The sequence below is a fragment of the Oncorhynchus nerka genome, linkage group LG28 (genome assembly GCF_034236695.1).
Source record: "Oncorhynchus nerka isolate Pitt River linkage group LG28, Oner_Uvic_2.0, whole genome shotgun sequence".
In the NCBI taxonomy this organism is placed as follows: domain Eukaryota; kingdom Metazoa; phylum Chordata; class Actinopteri; order Salmoniformes; family Salmonidae; genus Oncorhynchus; species Oncorhynchus nerka.
Window position 1 is genome coordinate 28,064,326 of NC_088423.1, and position 15,334 is coordinate 28,079,659.

At 42.9% G+C, this 15,334-nt stretch overlaps 1 pseudogene; it reads right to left on the minus strand.

Annotated features, from left to right (window-relative positions):
- Positions 1-616: 616 nt before the first annotated feature.
- The window catches only part of LOC115113081 (transmembrane protein 150A-like), an 86,866-nt pseudogene continuing 72,148 nt past the window's right edge, over positions 617-15,334 (minus strand).

Consider the following 15,334-nt stretch of genomic DNA (forward strand, 5'->3'; position numbering starts at 1 on the left):
GATACTTTATGCTGTTCTACCCTCTGTACCTACCTAGTAGATACTTTACCCTCTGTACTAGTAGATTCTGTTCTACCCTCTGTACCTAGTAGATACTTTATGCTGTTCTACCCTCTGTACCTAGTAGATACTTTATGCTGTTCTACCCTCTGTACCTAGTAGATACTTTATGCTGTTCTACCCTCTGTACCTAGTAGATACTTTATGCTGTTCTACCCTCTGATACCTTTATGCTGTTCTAGATACCTTATGCTGTTCTACCCTCTGTACCTAGTAGATACTTTATGCTGTTCTACCCTCTGTACCTAGTAGATACTTTATGCTGTTCTACCCTCTGTACCTAGTAGATACTTTATGCTGTTCTACCCTCTGTACCTAGTAGATACTTTATGCTGTTCTACCCTGTTCTACCCCCCCCCCCCAAAATATAGAAATGTGTATAAAGCATTTGTTTGGGTTGTTATGCATGGTGTTTTGGTTTTATCATATCCACAGACCTCAGGAACTTGGCATGCAAAGTGTATATGTACAGTATCGCTATTAAAGTGAATATATTCATGTTGAACATTGATCCCCAAGGACATTTGTAAGAGTTGGTGGGGGGAGGGGACAAGAACACTTTTACAGATTTATTGTAGAACAATTTAAGGCAAATATACAAACAATCTTCCTTCTCTCATTATGACAAACACTTTTCACCTTAAAACATATCTTTCTTTGGTTTCATCAAAATAAAGGCACTTACAGGTCATCTTTTTGCATTTCAGTAGAGTATGGCACTCATTTACTTATCTGTCTGTAGGTAAGACCACCATTAAATACAAATGAGGACAACAGCTAGATAGAGGAATGTTCTCTACTCTCTGAGTGTGTGTGTGTACAAATAAAGGTAACCAAACTGTATCGATAATGTCTGGATGAAGCACTTACAATACTGCAACTATTTATATGGTATAATGTTGACCTAGGAAAAAGCATATGTAAAGATATGGTTCTGCATAGAACATAGAACAAATGGAACCATGGCAAGTGACCAATCAGGTCAAATATGGACAGAGCGAATGGCACTTTAACATTGAAATGTAAAATCAACCCAATGGTCAAAACAAGTTCTAAAACACAATTGAATATATAAAAATATCCCAACATAAACACAATTTATTTTAAAAAGTGAAGAAAAGACAAAGCTTTCGTTAAGTCACTGATTGTGGAGAGCTGGTGATGCAACAGATTCCTGAGAGGTAAATCAGTCAATAAGACACAGAACATTGACAAGGGTCATATTCATTAAGGCATGCAACGGGAAACATTTGATGTTTCGTAGTTGACAGCAATTCAACATAGCATAGATGTAAGTTATTACTTCTAAACAAAATTACTTTTTGCGTTTCTCATATGCTTACAATTATGTTTTGATTCTAGCTTGAACAGTCGCTAAGATTATATTTGGTTGTGATCATCGCAAAATATTTTGGATGCAGAAGTTGTTAGCTAGAATGCTAACGCTCATTGACATAGGCGGTAGCAAAAGCAAGCCAAAGAGCCATTTTACTGGTTGAAGTTGAAGTGTTTTTTAAAAAGTATAATCCAGTTGATTTGCGATAATGACACAAGCATTATATTAAGCAGGACATTCATACAAGACTTAAATCCAATTATAATCCAAAGGTAGTGTGAAATGCACTCAAAAGCAACATGTCAATAGAGGCTTTTTTTGCTGGTGTTCTATAAGAACTCCCCTGTGTTCTGCCACCAACTTGTGTGCATCTCCTTCGTGAGGTAATGTTTGCAAACACAGAAAGGGGTCTATAGAACGGCATAGAGCTCTGTGCAGTAGTCGGTGTCTCCACTAGGAGGGGCTAATGGACCACTTTTCCCCTCTACAAACATCATTGTCTACTACTGGGTTTCTATTAGATTAACTTCATTGGTCAGTGACTCCATTCAGTCCAATTTGCTCAGATTCACTTTCAAGCCGTTGTGATGACTGAGGTGAATGTGAAACACTTGTGAATGGAACTATATGCTCTACATGTCTTTCTGCAATCCACAGACACTGAAGCTAATAAGGCAGCATTGAAACAGTGGAGACGTATAATAGCATTTTAAGATCTCTTAGCACAGATCTGGAAGGCAGGTGGATGGTTTGACTCAGTGCAGTTAGTCAGGAGAATGGATACGGATGGTTTATGTTTACATTCTTTGGAAGAAGACCAGCAGCAAGCAGCAGTTCCATCCTGTTCCCTTTAGGCCCCTATTCCATGATAGGCTAAAGGGACAGGGGGCAAAAAACCAAGGAGATACACCCGGGTAGCGTACGGTTATGTTTCAGCATTCAACACTACATTGTCGCCTTGCAAAACAAAAACTGTCGTTGTCTGAAACCGAAACCGATTGAACCCCAGCCTGACGAATAGAAAAGTAGTGAAATCGGGAGCAGAGAAGTTGTTTCTGTGATTATAAATAGATTCTCGATTCTGGACCTCTGTTTTTCAGACTTTTCTGATTCCTGGGATTTATCTTAGCTCTGGCTGGTATTAGCTGGTTTACAGTTGGGTTCTTCTAGTCCTCTTCTCCCCTCCCAACATACATACCTTTTGGGTGAACCGTACAGTCAACATGTAGAAAATAAAAGTGTTTGGGATATTATGTATAAAATACTATTGGAGGTTTGGTTTTTCATATACTCAAGTGTCTCGAATAATCATAAGGAAAAATATATATTTTTACAGTCTGAAAAAGTCTGCATTCCAATGTACAGCTTTATAAGGCACAACGTTTATGTAGCATCAGTAGAAAAATAAGGTAACTCTGGTATCCAGATATTCCCCGGTTAAAACCATGGTTCATTCACCAGTATACTGTTCATCAGTGAAGCATCCATGTCATCAACACATTCATGGTAGTGAGTCCTCAGTCTTTCGCTACATGTGAAGGGTGTCATTTGAACCATTTTAACCATTCTAAATATTCCATGTGGCGTATTGGGAGCTGTGCGATGAGGCCCGGCTCTCATGGTATTGTTGTGTTTTAAAAGACGAATGATGGCAGCAGGTTCATTGTCTCGTTTGGACTCTAGCACTGCTCGCTAACAGCCTCTGAAAATAATTGTGTATTTGGCCAATTCAAGTGCTTTTGTTTATTGGATTATGCTCTACATTGCACAGGCCTAGCTCTCCCACGCAGCTCTCTCTTCTCTAATGCGTTCCTCTATTTTTCTCCCAGCCTCACTCCCATGACGTCGCACTCCCTCTCTCTTTCTTTCTCTATATAGCCATCTGGTGGCCTGCCCTCCTCTCTTAATCTGCGTCGAGATGACAGTGATGTCATCAGATAGCAACAGGCTGAGACTCAGCGGCACCAGGATCACTTCCTGTAATGAGTGATGAGGCTTCTTTGGCCGGAAAACAGGGGATGAAAGAAAATAAGATTATGGTTCATTAGTGATGTGCAAACACAAGCAGGGTCTTTGGAGGCTGGGACAAGGCTGGGGACATGGGAACAGTACGAACCCACATCTCCTCCATGGTGTCCACACCGCCGGGCCTGGTGGAAATGGTAGAATCCATTCCACCAACGCTGAGCTTATATGTGGCATTGGCATAGTCCCCTTCACACCCTGGAATGGGGGTGTTTTGGTGTATTAGCGATGGATACTCAAAAGTCCCTCCACCTACCCCAGATTGATAATGGCACAGGCCAGCTTTTTGGCCTCTCTCCCAGGGACTACAGCATTGACATGCTCTCAGGAGGGTGCGGAATGGGACCTCCTAGGGACTCTACTTTGTGATCTCTCCCATTCGGCCCCAGGGCTCCCCCTCTGGCGAGCACCATCACAGTATCTCCTGTGACACCGGCGAACTCGAAGGCAAAGGTTCCGTAGAAGAGCATGATGGTGACGCAGAACACCCACTCAAAGATGGCCGACGCGTGCTGCAGGACGAAGCTCTCCTGGACAAAGAACACGCCACCTAGAGGCAGGAAGGTCAAGGAGCACAACTACAGACTGACCAACTAACAGACTGACATAAAGACTGACTGCCATGAGAAGAGGATGGCCATGTCCCAAATCAACCCCTAGCCCCTATGCACTACTGGAGATATTCTCCCCATTTCCCTGCTCTCCATCCCTCCGTTCCTTCCCTTCTCTCCCCCATTCCCCCTCGATTTCAACAACACCTCTCTTTCTCCATCTTCCCTTACTCCTCCCTCTCTCCTCTCTGATTGTAAAGATAGGTACAGATGTAGGATCTTAATTTGAGCCAGTTGCAACAGGAAATGTGAATTATTATATAATTAATGGACATTTTTGTAGGGGTTGATACATTTTTCACAAGTTAAAATTCAGTCTGAATCAAGTGGAAATGACAAACTTCAGAATAATTTTAAGCCTCAAATACACATTTTCTGCAACAGGGTGATCAAATTAAGATCCTACATCTGTAGTAGCCTTTGCTTGTGCGAGCCAGAGCGGCTCATAAGAGTGGGAGTCGATCTCCTGTTTCTGTAGTGTGAGACAGCTTGACATACAAGTACTCCCCCCTGGACAGGATGCTAGTCTATGCAGGGCCTTGGTTGTGAAGATAACACAGATCTTATTGAGTACGGTTCAATATATTTTGCAGGATATTAAGCACCAACGTGATGAAGGCCAGTAGTGTCATGCCCAGTCGTAGGTGAGCCAGGCTGTATTCTCCCTGAGTCTTGGCCAGCCTGTAGGTTAGAGCTGACTGCAGACACACAAACAGCATACTGGTGGGGAACGCTACCCCTGCCCCCACATAGTGGAGGATCTTAGCATTATCCACCTGCGAAGAAAGAAAAACAAAGAAAGATGCATTTATTAGTAAAGTATGGATTATCATTGTCTCAACGAGCATTAAACAAGTCTCATAGAAACACAATCACATATGATGCTAGATATCAGTTGAAAAGCCCTCTCTATTCTGGCCTCTAGTTTTGCTGTGTCTCAGTTTGGCCAGAAGGGGGTAGCAGTAGCCAGTCATTGAAATAGTAGTGAGTCAGGTAACACATTACTCCTTCTATCCTTTCTTTAAAGTGAAAGAGATACTGTAGAGAAAGGCTGAGAGAAAGAATGAAGGAAAGCAAGAGGAGAACCGGAGAGAGAGAGAAACAAAATAGGGCAACCAGTGCTCCACAACAAACATCATGTATCTGTTTACTTATCTTCCCCTACTATTCATACTACAACTATCTGCACCTTGTTAAAAACACTATATCTGAAATGTCTTTATCCATTTCAAACCTTCATGAATGTTTACTGTTCCTGTTTTATTGTTTATGTTGTTTTTTTGTTTCTTCTGACTTGTGGCTATTGTTTATTTTTGCTTGCTTTTGCAATGCAAACATAATGTTTCACATGCCAATAAAGCTCCTTTCAATTGAATTGAGAGCGAGAGTAGAGAGAGAGACAGAGGTGAGAAAGCGATAGAGATGTGAAGAAAGAGGCCAGCGGTACAGTATAACACCACCTTCTCCCTCCTGATCACATGCGGCCAGCCGCAAACACACAATACACAAAGTAGCATGTGACCACACACACACACACGGTCTCATGGGACCTGATAACAGAAAAGCACATTCTCTCAAAGTAGTAATGCAGGGTACTGACCAGACCAAGGGGACCAACACTCAATGAATTAATGATATGTATTTATGTATCAAGTTGCCTTTAGCAACTAATAGTTAGTTCTCCCAGAACTACTACATTCCATTGGGCTCCCGAGTGGCGCAGCGGTCTAATGCACTGCATCTCAGTACAAGAGGCATCACTACAGTCCCTGGTTTGAATCCAGGCTGTATCACATCCATTTGTGATTGGGAGTCCCATAGGGCGGCGCACAATTGGCCCAGTGTCAACAGGGTAGGCCGTCATTGTAAATTAAGAATTTGTTCTTATCGGACTTGCCAAGTTATGAAAATTACTATAATATCTGTTTCTAAGTTAGTTCATAATAGCTAGGCTAACACAGGGGACCGACCAGTTGATCAGACCAAGGGATTGAGCTACAACAACACCTTTTCTTCACCCTCACTAACTCAGTATGAAATTACTGTATGTTTTCTAGGCTCTCCCTCAGAGATTTCATTCATCTCGAAGGCTCTTCCTATAACCAGGCTTCATACACGTTTGGGAATTTCGTGACTTACATGACCAAATTTCCATGAACAACAATTGGCGGCGTCTCTATGTACGTATAAAATCGACACTGGGAGGCTGCTCTCTGATCCCATCTACACATCTCCTGTCGTTCTGCAAGGCACTTAACCCCCCCAAAGTACAAAGATGTTAGACATCTGTATAAAACACGTACCCTCAGCCTGGAGAGCTACAGTACATGGGTATGCCGGCTTTTGATCAAGACCTGATGAAACTCAGTCAGTATATCAAGGTCCGATTGAGCAGCTCATTTCTAAAATGTGGTTTGTTAGAGGGGGACTGGAATAAAAGCCTGCATACACATTAGCTCTCCTTGAAGATGGTTGACCACTATTGATGTAAAACATTGCGACCTAATACATTTTATGCCTTTTGAAATCATTCGATCTTCAATATTTCAAAGATCAAATGGCTATGGAAGTCTCCAAATGTTTTTATTCTGCTGAAGCAAGCCCACAAACATTATTCAGGAAATGTACCCTTTATAGTTGTTGTTTTAAAGAAATGACTTAACTACCTTAGAAGTGTATACTTTGCAGGCTGACTAGTATCTATCGAGTTGCAATGTCCATTACGTTGGATGCAATGTCCATTACGTTGGATGCAATGTCCATTACGTTGGATGTCCATTACGTTGGATGCAATGTCCATTACGTTGGATGCCCAACTCAACTGAAAGTATCTACAAAACAAGTTTTGAAGCCACATGATGCAAAAGAAAGGCTACATCTAATCTTTTTTCCTAAAATTAGTGTTTGCGATTCATATGATTCGATTAATTACGATTGAACTGAATCCCAACTAATTCAATTGTGAAGTGAATCGTTTGTTTCGTCAAAAATAATAGTTTATATAAATCAGATGAATCGTTGAAAAAAGTAATTCAACTTTGCATGTCCTTATTTGTGAGTTTCGGGAGAAAGTTTTTGGGGACATGATGAAAACATGAATACATGCTAATAATAGCTAAACAGTTAACTAGAGGGTACAATATATGTTTTGAATTGGCTACCTAGTTATTCGTTTGTTCTCAATCATATTTTATAGGAGAGGCCTACCTGCTGCTGCAATGTCGACTGTATCTCATCTATCCTTGAGCAACGGCCCACTCGTCTCACACACTTGCAGGTGATGTGCACCGACGTGCTGAAGTGTCATTCCGATCATGTCTGATATCTTGATTGACTCAAAATATTTTTAAACTTTGCCTAAATAAATTACATTAACTGAAATGATTAAATACATTTCCATGACTTTTCCAAAACTTTGGGGATTTCATAATTTTCAAAAAAAATTCAAGGCCTGGAAAACACCATTTTAAAAGTCTGTGATCATATGAACCCTGTATAACTTAAAGACAAATGGTCAGAGATGACAGCTAAATAATTAGTGTGTTACTGTAACACAGATACCAGTGTTACAGATAAAGGCAGCATGCAGTGCACTCTCCTCTCCTCTCCACCCCTCCAACAGCAGTGTCCATTAGTTAAATCCTACTGCTTCTGGTCCGACACCTTCCCATTTAGCTGTCACACTCCACTAGAGCCGAAGAAAGGAAAGTACATGAGAGCACACACACACAAACACCAGTTGAGCGGAGGAGAGGAAAGTACATGAGAGCACACACACACACACACACACAAACACCAGTTGAGCGGAGGAGAGGAAAGTACATGAGAGCACACACACACACAAACACCAGTTGAGCGGAGGAGAGGAAAGTACATGAGAGCACACACACACACACAAACACCAGTTGAGCGGAGGAGAGGAAAGTACATGAGAGCACACACACACACACACACACACACCAGTTGAGCAGAGGAGAGGAAAGTACAGCCTTTCTGACAGTCTTTCTAATGTAAACACCATTAGCTAGCCATATGTTCTAATGCTGCCCGCCCCGTAGTCACTGTTCTCTCATGTCTCCCTCTCGTTCCCTGCCTGGGAACTATAATTAGCGAAATGTGTGTAGTATGTCTATCAGTGACAGTTGTGACATTTAAGATGAGGACAATAATTGATTTTATGAGCCTTATTTCTATTACAGCATATTGCATGACTGACATTCATATTCCATTCACCCAGCTCAATGTAACATCGATAGGTTTAGGCTACTACATGATACTCAAACTTTCCCTATACCCATCATGAGGTTGCTACAACCTAGCCTATGAATGAAAGTTTACAACGCAGGTTTACAGGTCGAGAGATTTGAGTAATCAAGGTGAAAGACAGTGACACATTCAATACCACCTTGCACATTCTTGCCTGCATCTAGCTGATCTAGGGTGTAATCATTAGTCCAAACAGTTGCAAACGTGTTTCTATCGGACAAATTCAGGTATGTTTATCACCATTTCGTTACGTTTGCTTCACTTTAGCACATAGCAGCCACATACAACAGCATGATCCCTTTGTTGTATAATTACTTCTCGCATCTACGCGCTCTCCACCTCACTTTTTCCCTTCGTTTGTGGACTTCAGTGCACAACACATCAGCTGTCTGTGACGAGGCAAGAAATACTTTCCAAACCAAACCTTTATATCATAACTGCTACACACAGCCTACATCGCTGTCAGAACTAACATGTTAGTAAACCCGCTACAATCGTGCAGTACAGTGTACAGTCAGAAAGCAGTTTAGCAGTTACACCAGTGGGCCCCGGTGGCAATAAATGATTAAAACCAAAAGCACACCTGGACTTGGAAGAATTCCAGTGTTGGATAGCCATAGTCAGCTAGCTAACATAGCACCCCTCTCTGTTTGAGTGTGCTAAACTAGCTAGCTGTATTCACTAGCTAAGTGAAAGTGAAAAACTGTATAGAACTAAATAGCTCTCTCTCTCCTTCTCTTGCTTCTCCTTAATTTTGAAGGAAATTCATTTGTTCAAAACTGTTAAACTATTGCCTTTCTCTCTCTTTGAGTCAAGTACTCACCACATTGTATGTACTACAGTGCTAGCTAGCTGTGGCTTATGCTTTCAGTACTAGATTAATTCTCTGAGCCTTTGATTGGGTGGACAACATCTCAGTTCATGCTGCAAGAGCTCTGATAGGTTGGAGTATGTCCTAATTATGACAACTTATGGAAGTTGTCATAATTACTGTGTAAGTCTATGGAAGGGGGTGAGAACCATGAGCCTCCTAGGTTTTATATTGAAGTCAATGTACCCAGAGGAGGATGGAAGTTAGCTGTCCTCAGGCTACACCATTGTGCTACCCTACAGAGTGCTGTTGAGGCTGCTGTAGACCTTCATTGCAAAACAGTGTTTTAATAAATTATTTGGTGACATGTGAATATATTTTGTACAGTTTTATCTAAAAAGGATCACTTTAAATGTTTGACTATTTTCATGAAATTCACTGAGGAGGATGGTCCTTCCCTTCCTCCTCTGAGGAGCATCCTATGTATGTGTGTATGCCTGTGTGCACGCATGTGTGTGCGCGTGTGTGTGTAACAGAGCCAGGAAGTTTGTTGATATACTGTAGAGACGCTCTAAATCAACAAAGAAATGAAGGCACATCTACTCTCAAAAATGAGTCGCTGAGTGTTCCCTCAGAAAGTTAAGAGATGGGGGGGGGGGGGGGAGAAGAGGAGGGGGATGTGGAGGAGAAGGTTAAGAGTGTAAGGAGAGAGTAAGGGAAAGAAGCGGGTGTTGACAGAGGGATGGAAGTGGAATGGAGAGAATAGATGGAGACGGGAGGACAGGGGTCTAGTATATGCAGAGGGATAGGTATGGAGAAAATTGAGGAAGAAAGGAGAAGAGGGGTCTGGAGTGTTTACGGAGAAGCTAAAGGTGTCTGCATGCTTCCCAGCCGAAACAGTTCGGAAGAGTTTGTGCATATATTATGATGACATTTTGAGACGTTTTTGTTTCAGTAAACATTTATGACAGATTTCTTGAGTTACCTTAGATTAATTATGACTAATTTGAGGAAGTGTATACTGGCTAAGGCGTCTCATAATTAACAAAAATACTATTTTTCAATTTTTCAAAAGAAGGTCTCTTAAGGCAGTACGCTAGCACACTCGTTCGCCTAGGACCCGCCCCAGAGAGAGAGCAAGTCTGGGGGGACAGGAGACCCTCCCCCTCTCCTCTCCACATCTCCTCTCGTCCTACTCCTCCCCCTCTCGCCCCCCACTCCTCCCCCTGTCCTCTCCTCACCCTTCTCCTTTCCTCTCACCCCCCCTCTCCTCTACTCCCACCTCTCCTCTCCTCCCACTCTCCTCCCCTCTCGCCCCCACATCTCCTCTCGTCCCACTCTCGACCCCACTCCTCCCCCTCTCGCCCCCACTCCTCCCCATTCTCCTTTCATCTCACCCCCTCTCCTCTACTCCCACTCTCCTCCCCTCTAGCCCCCCCTCTCCTCCCCTCTCCTCCCCTCCTCCCCCCCCCCTCCCTCTCCTCTCCTCTCCCTCTCACCCTCTCCTTCTCTCTCACCCCCCTTTTCCTCCCCTCTCACCCCCCCTCCCCTTGTCCCCTCTCCCAATCATCTCCCTCCCTCATTCCCTTCTCTCCTCTCTTGCTCTCTCCCACTAGAGGACTCTGGAGTTGACCTTGGCAGGCAGCTAAAGCCAGGATGTCATCAATCTACCTGTCGGAGGCAGGGTGAAGAGTTTGTTTAGGGCACTGATACACACAAACATACACAAGCAAAACAACAACTCTTGGAAGTGTTTACTGGTGATATCCTGTATTTATTATGTTGCTAATGTGGCCTTACTGAATGAAACAGCTGCAGACTGTAGATAGATGGAGGAGAGATTGGGTGAGAGGGACAGGCAGTTCAGAGGGAATGGCAATGTAGAAGACGGAATAGTGGACAAAGTGGAGGATGCAGAGCGTAGAGTAAAGAGAGGGTTAATTGTGAAAGAGTGAATAAGTGAATAAGTTACGAAAGAGGTAGGAAAGTCAGTGGAGGGAGGTGTAAAGGAACTAGGGATGGGGTTAGAAAACGGGAGGCCTATACTAGAGTCCTGTGTGTCTATGTGGCTGTGTGAGAGCGACGAGTGTGTGTGTCTGGTGTGGCTGTGTGTGAGAGAGCGACGAGTGTGTGTGTCTGGTGTGGCTGTGTGTGAGAGCGACGAGTGTGTGTGTCTGGTGTGGCTGTGTGTGAGAGTGACGAGTGTGTGTGTCTGGTGTGGCTGTGTGTGAGCGACGAGTGTGTGTGTCTGGTGTGGCTGTGTGTGAGCGACGAGTGTGTGTGTCTGATGTGGCTGTGTGTGAGCAACGAGTGTGTGTGTCTGGTGTGGCTGTGTGGGAGCGACGAGTGTGTGTGTCTGGTGTGGCTGTGTGTGAGCGACGAGTGTGTGTGTCTGGTGTGGCTGTGTGTGAGCAACGAGTGTGTGTGTCTGGTGTGGCTGTGTGTGAGCAACGAGTGTGTGTGTCTGGTGTGGCTGTGTGTGAGCAACGAGTGTGTGTGTGTCTGGTGTGGCTGTGTGGGAACATGTGTAGACAGGTCCAGAGAACCTTCAGTTGTCTCTAGGGGAGAGAAGGAGAAAGACAATCAAACTGACTGCCAGTCATGTCTTTCACACCTCTGCCTGCCTGTCTGTGCACATCCCCTCATCTTTCCTCTTTCCCTTTCCTTTCCTCTGCTCTCAGAGAAGAAATGTGTAGGTCTCTTCTCTCTTTCCCTCTCCTGCTTTCCTGTGGCCAGAGTCCACAGAGCGAACACTCACAGTTGTGTTCTATTTACATCCTCCCCTTGAGTGTGTGTGTGTGTTTTGGTTTTACTATCCTTGTGGGGACCAGAAGTGAAACAAGGAAAATTCGGATCAAGTGGGGACATTTCACTGGACATTTTAAAAGGCTATTTTAGGCTTAGGGGTTAGGTATAGGGTCAGAATGAGGGCTAGGGGTTCGTTTTAGGGTTAGGAGTTAGGGTTGGGTTTATGGTTAGGGGTTTGGAGTTTAAGGTTAGGTTTAGGTTGAGGGTTAGGGGTTAAAGGAAATTAGGATATGAATGGGAATGCAGTGTTTGGTCCCTACAAGGATAGTAAAACAAACGTGTGTGTGTGTGTGTGTGTGTGTGTGTGTGTGTGTGTCTGAGGCCATCTATTCAGGTCCTCTCCTGTCGGTCTAAAAAGGTCTGAGTGATTGACCCCTACCAACCCTACCCTGTCTTGTCTTACATAACACAACATAATATCCTAATGGTGTCATTATAGCCTAGTACTGATAGTTAATGTGTTGTTTTCGTGGTAACTGTGTTATTTCTGATGCTACCTCTCTCTGTGAGCAGTGGTGTAAAGTACTTAAGTAAAAATACTTTAAACTACTAGTTAAGTTGCTTTTTGGGGTATCTGTACTTTACTTAACTATGTATATTTTTGACAACATTTATTCCACTACATTCCTAAAAAAAATAATGTACTTTTTATTCCATACATTTTTCCTAACACCACAAGTACTCGTTACATTTTGAATGCTTAGCAGGACAGACAAATGGTCAAATTCACACATTTAACAAGAGAACATCCCTAGTCATCCCTACTGCCTCTGACCTGGCGGACTCAATAAACACAAATGCTTTGTTTGTAAAATTGTGCCGTCTGGTTTGCTTAAAAATTCATTTGAAATTATTTATACTTTTACTTTTGATACTTAAGTATATTTTAGCAATCACATGTACTTTTAAAATGTAAGTCTATATAAAATGGAATAGATTTAGACTTTTACTCAAGTAGTATTTTACTGGGTGACTTTCCCTTGTACCGGAGTCATTTTCTACTAAGGTATCTTAACTTCTTTTGTTGTTGACAATTGGGTACTTTTTCAACCACTGCCTGTGAGGCTTTCATCTTAGTACTGTTTGTGCTACTGTGCCATCTGACAGAACTGCCCATTATATTTTCACTGCTTCAAAATTGTCTACTAGTGTGTAGCCTATATGAATGTTAAATATTGTATGTCTATATGTATGCAATGCATCTAAACGTGTATTTAGGTCCAGCACATTTGTTTGATGAAGAACGTTTTATAGAATTGAACTGAGTACAGAAGGTTACAGACGGTCTCTGATTGGGTACAGATGGGGTCTGTGACACATGTGCACACAGTCCTGGATGTTAGACACACACACAGGGTACGAGCCGTGATGACTCACTTCCCGCAAAAAAATCCCCCCTCGGTTTTCCACCAAATGAGCTGAGGGCAGAGAGGCCCCAGAGGAAAGGAGAAATAGAAAGATAGAGGGAGAAAGAAAAGGAGGGAGTCACAGATGCAACTCCATGTTCTTACTTTTGTTTTGGCACACAAACACACACACCACAAAGAGGCTAACGAGAATCAGGGGAGCAGGGAAGGTGGCAGCTTTGCTCCTCTCTTCCCCACACCAGTTTTTTTTATAAAGAGTCCCTGTCTGGCATTCAGGGTAGAAACATCCTGTACACACACACACACATACACACACCACTTCCTTCTACAAAAACACACCACGGGACAGGGAGCCCAGAACACCAGGAGCCCAGAACACCAGGAGTCCAGAACACCAGGAGCTCAGAACACCAGGAGCCCAGAACACCAGGAGCTCAGAACACCAGGAGCCCAGAACACCAGGAGCCCAGAACACCAGGAGCTCAGAACACCAGGAGCTCAGAACACCAGGAGCCCAGAGCACCAAGAGCCCAGAACACCAGGAGCTCAGTGCACCAGGAGCCCAGAACACCAAGAGCTCAGAGCACCAGGAGCCCAGAACACCAGGAGCTCAGAACACCAGGAGCCCAGAACACCAGGAGCCCAGAACACCAGGAGCTCAGAGCACCAGGAGCCCAGAACACCAGGAGCCCAGAACACCAGGAGCCCAGAACACCAGGAGCCCAGAACACCAGGAGCCCAGAACACCAGGAGCCCAGAACACCAGGAGCTAGAGAACGACCAATATGTATTTTTTAAGGCCGATGCCGATATTGATTTTCAGGGGTCTAAGAGACCGATGGCCAATATTTTTGCAGATATTTAATATCATTAAATGAGAACATTTTTATTAATACATTTCCCAGAAACAGCCATGTATGCATTATAATGCATACATTATAAAATCAAACAATAAATATAACTGTTTTTAACAATGTAACTACATAACAACATAATGGTAATAATTGTATTTGAATGGTAAATGTCTTGATATTTGACCCAGTTTAAGATGGCATAGGCCTACTCACAATACAGGCAAACCCAGGTGAATGCATAAATCAACAGGAGTGTGTGGGTGCATTGATTATTGAGCTTGTTTTGACTGATCAGTGGAGTCTATGGTGCTACAGATGACAGATGCCTTCCATTTGGGGCAGCAGGTAGCCTAGTGGTTAGAGCGTTGGAATAGTAACCGAAAGGTTGCAAGATCGAATCCCTGAGCCGACAAGGTAAAAATCTGTTGTTCTGCCCCTGAACAAGGCAGTTAACCCACTGTTCCTAGGCCATCATTGAAAGTAAGAATTTGTTCTTAACTGACTTGCCTGGTTAAATAAAGGTAAAATAAATTAGCGTACTGATCAACAACATTTGCATATATAGTAAGCATCACTCCATCTACTCAATGCACGTGTCTAATGTAATGTGATCATGGATGATTACGAGAGTAGTATTATTATTATTATTAGTATTATCATTTCCTACGATCAGGAAGAAAAATATATATAATTGATGAAATTTTGATTTTGTGTCACCGGCCTACACACAATACCCCATAATGTCAAAGTGGAATTGTGTTTTTAGAAATGTTTGCAAATTAATAAAAAATGTAAAGCTGTCAATAAGTATTCAACCTATTTGTTATGGCACGCCTAAACAAGTTCAGGAGTTAAAATGTGTTTAACAAGTCACAAAAATAAGTTGCATGGACTCACTTTGTGTGCAATTGTCACGTTCTGACCATCGTTCTTGTGTGTTTTCCTTGTTTTAGTGTTGGTCAGGACGTGACCTAGGTGGGCATTCTATGTTGTGTGTCTGGTTTGTCTATTTCTATGTTTGGCCTGATATGGTTCTCAATCAGAGGCAGGTGTTAGTCATTGTCTCTGATTGGGAACCATATTTAGGTAGCCTGTTTTGTGTTGGGTTTTGTGGGTGATTGTTCCTGTCTTTGTGTTTGTGGCACCAGATAGGACTGTTTCGTTTTTTTTACGGTTCTTGTTTTGTAGATTGTTGT